The 13,697-nt window shown below is 46.8% G+C and overlaps 1 protein-coding gene across 12 annotated transcripts in view; it reads left to right on the top strand.

The window, feature by feature from the left end:
* DCAF6 (DDB1 and CUL4 associated factor 6) overlaps positions 1 to 13,697 on the top strand; it is a 1,246,835-nt gene that overhangs the window by 177,413 nt on the left and 1,055,725 nt on the right. For 10 of the 12 annotated variants that reach the window (XR_008888854.1, XM_056557692.1, XM_056557704.1 and 7 more), the window contains one exon: positions 2,984 to 3,091. The exons of 1 other annotated variant lie outside the window; for it this stretch is intronic. The gene's annotated coding sequence lies outside the window, so the exon portion shown is untranslated. Of the gene's footprint in view, positions 1 to 2,983; positions 3,092 to 6,612; positions 6,742 to 13,697 lie in introns of all 12 variants that reach the window. One more of the 12 variants, XM_056557693.1, reaches the window with a different exon arrangement.

Below are 13,697 nucleotides of genomic sequence, written 5' to 3'. Positions count from 1 at the left end.
TTCCCCAGTCCCCCGTGTACCTGACTACAAGTCCGGATCAATCCTAATAGTCGGGGCCTCCTGTACTCCAGCACACCAAGGGATTAATGGAGGTAAAGGCAGTGTCTCCTCCTGTGCAAGCCGCTCACCGACACTCCTTGAGCTCCAGCTTTGACCCGGGGACCGGCCGGAAAGCACCAGCGAGAGACACACTGCAGAGACGGCCCCTGCTAGCGCGAAGCGCCCAGAGGCTCCGGCCGCGTCACACTGTCACGCTGTCACGCGGTCCCAGCGTCCTCTGCTGACAGCTTATGCCACCGATAGAAAGTCCTTCACACGAGACACCGGAGCGCCGCCCCCAGGACATTCAGGCCACTCTTGCAGGAAGTTGCCATCCTTCACAAGCCCCCGGGGGGACACCAGCACAGCAGGAGAAAGGGAAGAATCAGCCGGTAAGTCCACAGAACTGCACGGAGAAAGGTGGCTATACAGGGGGGTCAGTTCAGCCAGGGGACCGGTACTAAGATAATTATTTTAGTGGGATCATGAGGTTCGAAGGGATCGCTGTTGCCTACGTCATCTCCTGGCCAAGCTCCTCCCTTCTGCCTAAGAGCTTACAATCTATTGTGGGGGAAACTATGCTAATGTAGATAAACTGTGCTACTGTGGTGGAACTCTGATGCCTGTAGCTACTGTGGGGGAACTCAGGTGCCTGTACCTACTGTGGGGGAACTCCGGTGCCTGTAGCTATTGTGGGGGAACTCTGATGCCTGTAGCTGCTGTGGGGGAACTCGGGTGCCTGTGCCTACAGTGGGGGAACTCCGGTGCCTGTAGCTATTGTGGGGGAACTCTGATGCCTGTAGCTGCTGTGGGGGAACTCAGGTGCCTGCGCATACTGTGGAGGAACTCCGATGCCTGTAGCTGCTGTGGGGGAACTCGGGTGCCTGTAACTACTGTGGGGGAACTCTGGTGCCTGTAGCTATTGTGGGGGAACTCTGATGCCTGTAGCTGCTGTGGGGGAACTCAGGTGCCTGAACATACTGTGGAGGAACTCCTATGCCTGTAGCTGCTGTGGGGGAACTCAGGTGCCTGTGCCTATGGTGGAGGAACTACGGTGCCTGTAGCTACTGTGGAGGAATTCTGATGCCTTCAGCTACTGTGGGGGAACTCGGGTGTCTGTAACTACTGTGGGGGAACTCCGATGCCTGTAGCTGCTGTGGGGGAACTCAGATGCCTATGTGGTGTCCTGGTACCATATTGCATACCGTACCTAGTGTAGAGGTCCCCAAAGTCAGAGTAACTACGTTCAGGTAGGGTTCCTCAGATGGGACAGCCCCTAGTCGCCTTCCCTCAATTCTATCTATAATGCTAATGTATGTGTATATTTAATAATTAATTCTATATTGCATAGTAATGTATAGTACTTACCTTGTTCAGCGTCGCAGGACCTTCGGTCATGTGACCATGCTAATAACCTCTATGGTATGTTGAAGGACCTTAGGAGGTCCTTGGGTCACATGTTACCCATAAATCTCTGTAATGGTGATTGACATCCGCATGGACCAATTAGCTTTAGTCCAGCCCCTGCCCATATAAGGGAACTGCGTCCAATTATCGCTCTCTTGGGTTGCTGCTCTCGTGGATGCCGGACTAACAGGATGGTCTGCTACGCAACTTTCAAAGACACGCTAGGCCTCAAAACCTACGACCTCAGCAGAACTAAAATAGTGAGTTAAAATCTAAATTCCTGCTAATGCTAGCGTGACTACTGGACTGCAACGAATTCCCCTAAATCCAGTGGAACAGCGCAATATACTAAAAGACTCTAAATGCTAAAGTCCCAACCATTGTCAATCTCCAAAGGAAAGCTGTTCTTATGCTAAGAGACTGTTATGTTAATTAAGTGTACAGAAATTCTTCAGTAAAAGTTAACACTGTTTGCAGAAGCTCTATGGTTGTGGAGAATCCATTATTATCTACCTCTACTCTATTATCAACTACCTCCCTATCGTTCCTGGGAAGGGCGGCAGTAGGAAAAGCTTTATTGAGGAGCCCTCACCCTGGTGTCACGAATAGCAAGGGTTAACAAACACCCTTTGATACCCGCACAGCTACACTCCCCATACCCTACATCCCCCAGGCTATCACACCTGTGCTTACTGTGGGGAACTCCAATGCCTGTAGTTATTGTGGGGGAACTCTGATGCCTGTAGCTACTGTGGGGGAACTCTGATGCCTGTAGCTATTGTGGGGGAACTCTGATGCCTGTAGCTATTGTGGGGGAACTCTGATGCCTGTAGCTGCTGTGGGGGAACTCAGGTGCCTGTACCTACTGTGGAGGAATTCTGATGCCTTTAGCTACTGTGGGGAAATTCGGGTGCCTGTAACTACTGTGGGGAAACTCTGATGCCTGTAGATGCTGTGGGGGAACGCCGATGCCTGTACCTGCTGTGGGGGAACTCCGATGCCTGTAGCTATTGTGGGGGAACTCTGATGCATGTAGCTGCTGTGGGGGAACTCAGGTGCCTGTGCCTACGGTGGGGGAACTCCGGTGCCTGTACTTACTGAGGGGGAACTCTGATGCCTTTAGCTACTGTGGGGGAACTCTGATGCCTGTAGATACTGTGAAGGAACTTGGGTGTCTGTAGCTACTGTGTGGGAACTCCGGTGCCAGCCAGTGACAGCTATGTTGATTAGCATCCAACTTTACTAGGAAAAGATAACAGATAGAAAACATATTCATTAAAAATGCTGTACTTTTATCTATAAAATCCTTGCACTAATTTTATAAAGATCTATTCTTATATTTATACATTTTATCCTGTCATCACTGTGAGGGAGGGAGACAGACACGCCCCCTCCAGCCTGCACAATGAGTAAATTACTTACCAGAAGATAAATGCTTTTATCTCTGTATATAAAGATCCTAGAGACATAAAACATATATGTACACGATCAGTATTAGGTATTGAGTAACATATCACTTTTTTTTGAACAATGACAGGTATGCTTTAAATTTAACCGGCTACAGTGAGCATCGACCTCTAACAATCTGGCGAATTTCTGTACAGCACGCTGCAATAAAGCTAATCGTCTTCTCAGAAAGAACCTGGTGAGTGCGTTTTCCATCCTCTTCTACTGTTATGCATGACCTCCAACAATCACCTGACCTAGCAGTGCAAGGTGGGAAACCACTTGTGAAACAATGACCACAAAATGCAACCAACCTCTTACTGACCACTTGGAACTATCAACGACAGGAATTTGGACCACAATGAGAATTCAGACCGCAATATAACCAGCTATATTAAAGAGAAACATCTGACGTCAATGCCCATACTTTTAGTGTACCTGTACTTAGTCATATGCCCGCCGCAGCTCCTCCCCCCCCCAACGCTGCCGTGAGACCCCGTGCCCCGGCTGGAGCAAATGTCGCCAGCCATGCCGCCGGGGGAGCCAGGCACCCACCTGCACTGCCGGGCAATACTACAATGGGCTCTGTAGAGTGAGTAACAAACATCAACCCCCCCCACCCCCGCGCATACACCGGCTTTAAGCTGACTTGCCAACCCACGAAACACCTCGACAGGAACAGACAACTGCAGACCTTATTACTAACCAGGGGGACGTGAGAGCTCACAGTGGTGCACAGGTAAACTGAAACAACTGCCAAACGCATTATATATCTCACCCCCCTCCCACAAATACAGCCTAATTAGGCTTTAAACAAATAAGGTCCATATAGTTTCTGTGTTTTATTCATTAGCAGTGACAAAAGTAATAAAGCATGTCTCACTACATTACACTTCCCTTTGTGCAATTATAGATTATTCTTGACAAGTACTGGGATCTATCTTGTCCCACTCAGGGACAGGTATAACCATAGGCCATCTACTAATAAGTGTGTATGTGACTATACAATACATTTGAAAATCTATATTGCAACTTTTCATAATAATTTAGGTAATTGGTACTGTCTAAACGGTACTGACAAGACAGAAACTCCTCCTTTCTGAGCCTGATGTCCCAATAATCAGTGTCGCATTAATTACTGGCCAGTTGAAACCCGAAAAGGGGGAAAATCCAGCTGCAGTTTTGTATTGCTTATGGCAATAAAAAAAAAATCAGAGTGACTTTATGTTCCAGTTGGCACTTATCTGTAGGCTATCCAGGTGCCCTATTTTCCATCATACTTTCTTCACTGATATTTAGTGTGATTGTTTCTATTTGGTGATCAGTGTACATGAGTTTAGATAAGAGAAATGGCACAATCAGATGAAAGCTGAAAAAATTAATCCTTCATTTAGGCCTTGAGGACTCAAGGTATGGAGTCTATAACCGTTTGTCTAGGTTGCCTTAGTCTTGGACCTAGTTTAGGTTTTATGAGTCTCGACACATCTCCTCCATGGACATCCTAAATATGCAGCTCCAGAAGTGTGTCTGCTCCAGTACGAATAATGTGGAGGTGTTTGGACATCCTCCTTCTCAATTGCTGTATTGTCTTGCCCACATATAGTTTGGGGCATCAGAAATGAGCAATGTAGACCTCTCCTGTCATCTGACAGTTGATAATATCCCTTATGAAGTATTTATGTCCATCACTTGGATTAACAAAGTCCCTGACTTTAGGCATAAACCTGCAAAAGGATTAGGCACAACATGGATGTGACCCTGTGGTCAGAGATTTGAGCCACATGCTCCACACCAATAGTTTCCTAATGTTCCTACCACAACTGTATGTCTCTGAATGATAGGGTAACAACTTCCCATAAATCCAGATTGGTGAGTACAATGAGGCCCGGACTGGCCTAGCGGGAAATCGGGAATTTTCCCGGTGGGCCGCTTTGCAGGGATTAACATACGGGCACCATGAAAATAGGCCCAGCGGCCTGCACAGGCGGCCCGCATAGGCCACCCGGCACCCATACATATCTTAACAGAAGAAGAGGGCCGGCCCTGGACTGTCCCAGGCTGGCCCTGCTTCTTACTTACGGCCCTGGGTTCAGGCTCGCGGAAAATTTGCTGCCCGCTTCGGCCTGTGTCCGCCCGCTCTGTCTGCCTGTCCGCTCTGTCCCCCCCCCCCTGCTTTTCCGTAGCCCTGGGAACGCAGGGGAGTCACGTGCAACGTCACGTGCGATGTCACTTGTGGCGTCATTCCCCCTGCATCTTCACGCCGCAAAGCTGGGAGCCCGGCACTGCTGCTGAGCACGGGACGGATCTGCGAGTGATTAAGGTAAGTGTAAGGTCAGGGGGGGTGTTGTATATGCATTATTAATGGGGGGGGGGGGGGAGGCTGGGGGTGACAAACAAGGAGGAAGGGGTGTATAATTATGATTGATGGGGGGGTGCTGGGGGCTTAGGACCAAGGATGAGGAGGGGGGGGGGGGGGGGTGTATATTTATGTTTGATGGGGGGGAGGCTGGGGGGTTAGGACCAAGGATGAGGGGGGCTGTATATTTATAATTAATGGGGGGAGGCTGGGGGGTTAGGACCAAGGATGGGGGGGTTTGGGGAGGATAACAAGGATGGGGGGGGGGGGTTTGGGGAGGTGTGAGGCTGAGGAAACCAAGGATAAGGGGGGAGGTGTATATGCATGATTAATAGATGCAGGGTCCAAAGAATATGGGATAAGTTATAGATTGTGGGGGGGTCCGAGCGCTGGGACCCCCGCGATCTCCAGTACGTGCCTTGGCAGTCAGCTGGAAAAGAGGTATGCCGACCCCGCACGAAGTGCCGGCCGACACACCCCTCCGTATACTCCATAGCGATACATGGAGGGAGCGTGCCGACCACGGCTTCCTGTGGGGTCAGACCTCGGCTTCTGGCATACTGACTGGGCCCCCAAGCAGGAGATCGTGGGGGGTCTCAATGCTTGGACCCCCCGCAATCTATAACTTATCCCCTATCCAAAGGCTAATCCAAAGACTAATGGCAGTATTATGTTTAGGGCACAGTGTATGGCAGTATTATATTGAGGGCGCAGTGTATGGCAGTATTATATTCAGGGCGCAGTGTATGGCAGTATTATATTCAGGGCACAGTGTATGGCAGTATTATATTCAGGGCGCAGTGTATGGCAGTATTATATTCAGGGCAAAGTGTATGGCAGTATTATATTCAGGGCACAGTGCATGGCATTATTATATTCAGGGCGCAGTGTATGGCAGTATTATATTCAGGGCGCAGTGTATGGCAGTATTATATTCAGGGCGCAGTGTATGGCAGTATTATATTCAGGGCGCAGTGTATGGCATTATTATATTCAGGGCGCAGTGTATGGCATTATTATATTCAGGGCGCAGTGTATGGCATTATTATATTCAGGGCGCAGTGTATGGCATTATTATATTAAGGGCGCAGTGTATGGCAGTATTATATTCAGGGCGCAGTGTATGGCAGTATTATATTCAGGGCGCAGTGCATGGCAGTATTATATTCAGGGCGCAGTGTATGGCAGTATTATATTTGGGGCGCAGTGATTGGCAGTATTATATTTGGGCGCAGTGTATGGCTGTATTATATTCAGTGGGTACAGTGTGTGGCAGTATTGCATTCAGTGGGTGCAGTGTGTGGCAGTATTTTATTTAGGGCACAGTATCTGGCAGTATTATAATGATTATTGTCGTCATACAGAGGATCTGCTGACAAAGTGAGGAGACAATGAAGTTTGGGCCTCAGACTCTGCAGAGAAGATGGAGCTGGAAGAAGACCTGACGTCTGGACCAGAGGAAAAGGAACAACAACAGAGAAGACATCACTCAGGTCAGTGATATCATTGTATATTCTCCTGACTGTCCCATCACTGCTGTAATTTGTAAATTCTGCAGTGATGATGGGGACACTGTACTCCAATCTGTGGCCTTCAGCTGTTACAAAACTGCATACCATAATGCCTGAGGCTCCAGACATGATGGGAGTTGTAGCTTTGCAACAGCTGGAGAGCAACTTAAAGCGAGGTGATTGGTGGAGGTCCCAGCAATCAGACCCCACCAAAAAAAAAAAAAAATGGACTGCTTATTCTTAAATGTCAGGGTGTATTTTTGGTCCCAGTCCAAACCCCCTTAAAAAAAGTCGCAAATTTTAGCCAGGTCGGACCTGGCTTACAAAACGTGCTGTAGCATTTTTAAAAAGTGCACAAAAAGTCGCAAACTGCTACTTCTTGTACAACTTTTTGTGAAGCTCCGCTCCCAGGTCAACCACCCGCAACTACCTCCCACTGGCTAGTAGAAATACAACTCCTATCATGTCCTCACTGTAAGAGCATGCTGGGAGTTTAGTCTTCCAACAGCTAGCTGGCAGGTGGGAGATGCGGGCGGGGGGTGTGGCTTTGTTTTTCTACTCGAGGATTGGGGGGGGGGAGAGTGACGTGACCTCACATCTAAGCGCAGCAGCCCACCATGTCGAAGTTCACTGTGCCACCGAGAAGTGCGCCCGCTGCCCTGCTCTCTCTCGTACAGGCCCTGCTTGTCCTCAGGTACAGATCCCTACTTGTCCTCCATGTAAAGAGCCCTGCTTGTTGTCAGTGTACAGAGCCCTGCTTGTCGTCAATGTACAGAGCCCTGCTTGTCCTCAGTGTACAGAGCCCTGCTTGTCCTCAGTGTACAGAGCCCTGCTTGTCCTCAGTGTACAGAGCCCTGCTTGTCCTCAGTGTACAGAGCCCTGCTTGTCCTCAGTGTACAGAGCCCTGCTTGTCCTCAGTGTACAGAACCCTGCTTGTCCTCAGTGTACGGCGCCCTGCTTGTCCTCAGTGTACGGCGCCCTGCTTGTCCTCAGTGTACAGAGCCCTGCTTGTCCTCAGTGTACAGAGCCCTGCTTGTCCTCAGTGTACAGGGCCCTGCTTGTTCTCAGTGTACATGGCCCTGCTTGTTCTCAGTGTACGGAGTCCCGCTTGTCCTCACTGTACAGAGCCCCTCTTGTCCTCAGTGTACAGAGCCCTGCTTGTCCTCAGTGTACAGAGCCCTGCTTGTCCTCAGTGTACAGAGCCCTGCTTGTCCTCAGTGTACAGAGCCCTGCTTGTCCTCAGTGTACAGAGCCCTGCTTGTCCTCAGTGTACAGAACCCTGCTTGTCCTCAGTGTACGGCGCCCTGCTTGTCCTCAGTGTACAGAGCCCTGCTTGTCCTCAGTGTACAGAGCCCTGCTTGTCCTCAGTGTACAGAACCCTGCTTGTCCTCAGTGTACGGCGCCCTGCTTGTCCTCAGTGTACGGCGCCCTGCTTGTCCTCAGTGTACAGAGCCCTGCTTGTCCTCAGTGTACAGAGCCCTGCTTGTCCTCAGTGTACAGGGCCCTGCTTGTTCTCAGTGTACATGGCCCTGCTTGTTCTCAGTGTACGGAGTCCTGCTTGTCCTCAGTGTACAGAGCCCTGCTTGTCCTCAGTGTACAGAGCCCTGCTTGTCCTCAGTGTACAGAGCCCCGCTTGTCCTCTGTGTACAGAGCCTAATGTGGGGAACTTTACTGTACCTAATGTGGGGGAACTATACTGCACCTAATGTGGGGAACTGTACTGCACCTAATGTGGGGAACTGTACTGCACCTAATGTGAGGGACTTTACTGCACCTAATGTGGGGAACTATACTGTACCTAGTGTGGGGGAACTATGCTGCACCTAGTGTGGGGGAACTATGCTGCACCTAGTGTGTGGGAACTATGCTGCACCTAGTGTCGGGAAACTATGCTGCACCTAGTGTGGGGGAACTATGCTGCACCTAGTGTGGGGAAACTATGCTGCACCTAGTGTGGGGAAACTATGCTGCACCTAGTGTGGGGGAACTATGCTGCACCTATTGTGGGGGAACTATACTGCACCTAGTGTGGGGGAACTATACTGCACCTAATGTGGGGGAACTATACTGTACCTAATGTTAGGGACTATACTGCACCTAATGTGGGGGAAATATACTGCACCTAATGTGGGGAAACTATACTATTTTTGCTCTTTATATATGTCTTATCTATAAATAAGGCACTCTTCAAATATTCTTTAAAATGTTTTTACCTTTTATGAACAAGAAAATGACGATGCGCTGGTATAATGACGCAACACTATGGGGCTGGTATGTAATTTTTTCCAGGGCTGGTTTTCACGCCCAGTCCAGCCCTTAGTACAATGGTCCAATATCTGAGTAAAACCTGCGTAACCTGTCTGTTGTTCGGATCAAATGTGCAGATGCACCTAATGATTTGGGACTATTGAGATGATTTGTGTTTGTAGTCAATCAAGAGTTCACTTCTGGGAGTTGCCATAGCCCTGGTAAAGGCCTTATTAAGAACCTTTTTTGGGTACCCCTTGCACACCATCTGGTGTAAATCAGTTGACTTTCTTCCAAAATGGTTTCAGGAGTTGAGCAGTTCCGTTTTGCCCAAAGGTATTGCCCTACAGGGATTTCTTTCTTCAACGGACTAGGATCATAGTTTTCCCATTCCAGGAAGCTAATAGTTGAAGTAGGCTTCCTAAAGATCTTTGGACACATTCCTTTTTCACTTCCATAACAGATACTGTACAAATGACCTCTACCCCTTTGATGATTATATGTGAGGGCATGAACTCTGTCAAAGACTCCTCCCCACTGCCAGCAGCTACTTGTTCGAGGGATGAGAAACTCTAACTGTAAAATATGTAAAAAAAAAAAAAAAACAGATCAAACCGCAAAAATAGAGACAGAAAGACTAATTGCCAAGTAGAGTAAAAATAACCACAAAATGTTCTTTAACTATATAAATAGCAAAGAGGTCAAAAAAGAAAGTGTAGGCTCTTTAAAAAACGATAAAGAATAAATTATAAACGGGGATCAGGAAAAAGCAAATATATTAAACAAATTCTTCTCCACTGTGTTCACCGAAGAAAATGATGGCAGGTGAAATACAGCGAGATAAGGTAAACTCCCCAGTTCGTGTCACCTGTCTAACCCAGGAAGAAGTACATTGCTGCCTACAAAAAATCTAAATAGACAATTCGCCATGTCCAGATGGCATTCACCCCTAAGTTCTAAAGGAATTAAGTAATGTAATAGACAGATCCCTATTTTTTATGTTCATGGACGCTATAGTAACAGGGACTGTTCCCCAGGACTGGCTCATGGCAAATGTGGTGCCAATATTTAAAAAGGGGACAAAAAGTGACCTGGGAATTATAAGCCTATTAGTTTAACCTCTGTTGTATGTAGATTGTTTGAGGGTTTTCTAAGATATGCTATTTTGGAGTATATTGATAAAAATGAATGTATGACTCCATATCAGCATGGCTTTATGAGGGATCGGTCCTGTCAAACTAATCTGATCAGCTTTTATGAGGAGGTGAGCTCCATACTGGACCAGGGGCAATCGCTGGATGTTGTATATCTGGATTTTTCCAAAGCATTTGATACGGTGCCACATAAAAGGTTGGTGCATAAAATGAGAGGGATTGGGCTGGGGGAGAATGTGTGTAAGTGGGTAAGTAACTGGCTCAGTGATAGGAATCAGAAGGTGGTTATTAATGGTACTTATTCTGATTGATTGACTGTTACTAGTGGGGTACCACGGGGGTCAGTCTTGGGTTCTGTCCTATTTAATATATTCATTAATGACCTTGTAGAGGGGTTGAATAGTAAAGTAGCAATCTTTGCAGATGATACAAAACTCTGTAAAGCGGTAAACTCAATAGAGGACAGGGCACTGTTACAAATGGTTCTGGATTGGTTGGAGTCTTGGGCTGGGAAGTGGCAGATGAGGTTCAACACTGATAAATGTAAGGTAATGCACATGGGGAGGAAAAATCCAGGCTGGGATTGTGTATTGGGAGCACACTTGGGATGACTGATGTGGAAAAGGACTTGGGATTTTTAGTTTGCAGTAAATTTAGCTGTAGTGACCAGTGTCGGGCAGCTGCTGCCTAGGCAAATAAAATCATGGGGTGCATCAATAGGGGCATAGATGCCCACGACAAGTAAATAATTCTACCACTGTACAAATCACTAGTCAGACCACACATAGAATACTGTTTACAGTACTGGGCACCAGTGTACAAGAAAGATATAGTGGAGCTGGAGAGGGTTCAAAGATGGGCAACCAGGGTAATACGGGGAATGGGAGGACTACAGTACCCATAAAGATGATCAGAATTAGGGTTATTTAGTTTAGAAAAAAGAAGGCTTAGGGGAGACCTAATAACTATGTATAAATATATCAGGGGGCCGTACAGAGATCTCTCCCATGATCTATTGATACCCAGGACTGTATCTATAACAAAGGGGCATCCTCTATGTCTAGAGGAAAGAAGGTTTCTACACCAGCACAGACGGGGGTTCTTTATTGTAAGAGCAGTGAGACTGTGGAATTCTCTCCCGGAGGAGGTGGTCATTGTGAACTCTGTAAAAGAATATAAGAGGGATCTGGATGCATTTTCTGGAGAGTAAGAACATGCAGGTTATGTGCATTAGATTTATAGGGACAGAACGTTGATCCAGGAATTTATTCTGACTGCCATATTTGGAGTCGGGAAGGAATTTTTACCTCTAGTATGAGGTTTTTTTTTGCCTTCCTCTGGATCAACTCAGTAGGGACTCATTAGGGTTATAGGTTGAAGTTGATGGACTGTGGTCTTTTTTCAACCTTATGAACTATGTTACTATGTAACCCCCCCCCCCTTCTAACTCTCATGCGTCTACTTGACGCATTGCATCTCTAATCCTGGTCTTGCATTGACTACTTCACGGTTAGTCCCCTGTTGTGTGGCCGGCTGCACACAGTGGAATTCAGAAACTAGTCATTTAGACCAGTGCATCGGTCTTTGTGGACGTTTTTTTGGACCTTTTGAGGAGGTGGTGGAGGGAATTCGAAATCGACAATGAGGCACACAGAAATACTCCTACCCTTTACTGGGAATCCGTGATGGCAGTCCTCTGGGGCATATAGCAATTCCCTAAGTATATCAATAAACTAAAACATAAGAAAATATACATAAGACTAAAACATAAGAAAATATCCAGGCTTTAGGAATTGACCACCTATAACACTGATCAATGCAAAGCTATGGCTTTGCAGGGATCAGTGTAAAAGATCAGTGTGGGCAGTGTTATAGCCCCCTATGGGAGCTATAACAATGAAAAAAAAGTGAGAAAAAAAAATTAATAAAGTCATTTGTGTTCGGGGTCTCAAATGCTTAGCGTACCTACCTAAAACCTAACCACATAATAAACTAGCTAACAGACAGTCTGAGTTGTGCCATATACTGTCGCATGTAGGTATACCTGAATAAAATAGAGAGCAAAACTCCAACATTTAAAACAAAATGCTTTATTAAACAAACCACTACCTAAGGATTTAATGCAAATATGTATGATGGATAAATGACGTAGTAGTGAGTGCCGTCCCACTAACAATAACAGTGGCTGACCCCCACTAGCTCCTAGACGTGCGAAAGGAAAGCTTGCAACACTCAAAATGGGCGCCACTAGTGGGGGATAGGAAAATACCATACGAAACAACCTGACCAGGTAATGACGTTTGCAGTTATACGATTTGGACGCGTGATTATCTGTGTCCCCACAATCTGACGTAATTTCGACCTAGCACCTATATGTGAATTCCCCCGGCCCTAGAAGCCATAATCACCTGAGAATAGAGCGGCCTTTAACGTTAAACTGACCTGACATCCATATCGAGAATTATGAGGCGTCTGCTGACCGTCTAACCAGGCCAGCTATCAAGGCTTGACGGCTAGAGGGCTTTCTAACCTCTATGTTATAAACGCTTTAGAGCAGCACCGCTGGCATGTGTCTTATCCAAAGACGCCTTGTCAGGTGAGATAATGCGACCTGATACTGGAGGCTTGACAGATATACCTTGATAGTATGAGCTAAATGCAGCAAATAGTGCCAAAACCCAACCAATGCAAGTAGGAATGAAAATTATATGTAAACAGAACCAACCAAGCCTGTATGCACAATCCCAAGTGATAAACATGAAAACCCAGATGACTACCTAGTCGTCAACCTAAAGCCGTGTTAGGTTGTAACTAAACCGACCTGTGGACGTGACAGGCAATGAAACCACTTATGCAACCGGCAAGATCGTGAAATTCAACCAATATCATCAACAACCTGAAGCCGAGACAGACAAAATCTCAACAGAAATCAAGCTATTTCCCTGTATACATGTCCCAAATGCTAAATAAACATGCGCAAACATATAATGTCATCGTCGTGAACCCGAAGTCGTGTCGGGTAATGACTGAACCGACCTGTGGACGTGACAGCTCTGGCCGAAATGGAAAACTCCACTAAATACATATCTAACATTATCACTATCAACTTGAAGTCGAGACCATTCATAACCACAAAGTGACCTATTTAGGGAAATAAAACTATACATCTGAAGTAGAGATGAGCGATCTTACAGTAAATTCGATTCGTCACTAACTTCTCGGCTCGGCAGTTGATGACTTTTCCTGCATAAATTAGTTCAGCTTTCAGGTGCTCCCGTGGGCTGGAAAAGGTGTATACAGTCCTAGGAGACTCATTCCTAGGAATGTATCCACCTTTTCCAGCCCACCGGAGCACCTGAAGGCTGAACTAATTTACGCAGGATAAGTCATCAACTGCCGAGTCGAGAAGTTCGTGACGAATCGAATTTACTGTAAGTTCGCTCATCTCTAATCTAAAGCCTAACCCAACAGCTAACTAAACGCAAAGTATGTAATCACATTGTCGCCAACCTGAAGCTGTGTCAGGTTGTATCCGGG

This window comes from Hyla sarda, chromosome 2 (genome assembly GCF_029499605.1).
Source record: "Hyla sarda isolate aHylSar1 chromosome 2, aHylSar1.hap1, whole genome shotgun sequence".
NCBI classification, from domain to species: Eukaryota; Metazoa; Chordata; class Amphibia; order Anura; family Hylidae; genus Hyla; species Hyla sarda.
This window is presented reverse-complemented; position numbering and strand designations above follow the sequence as displayed.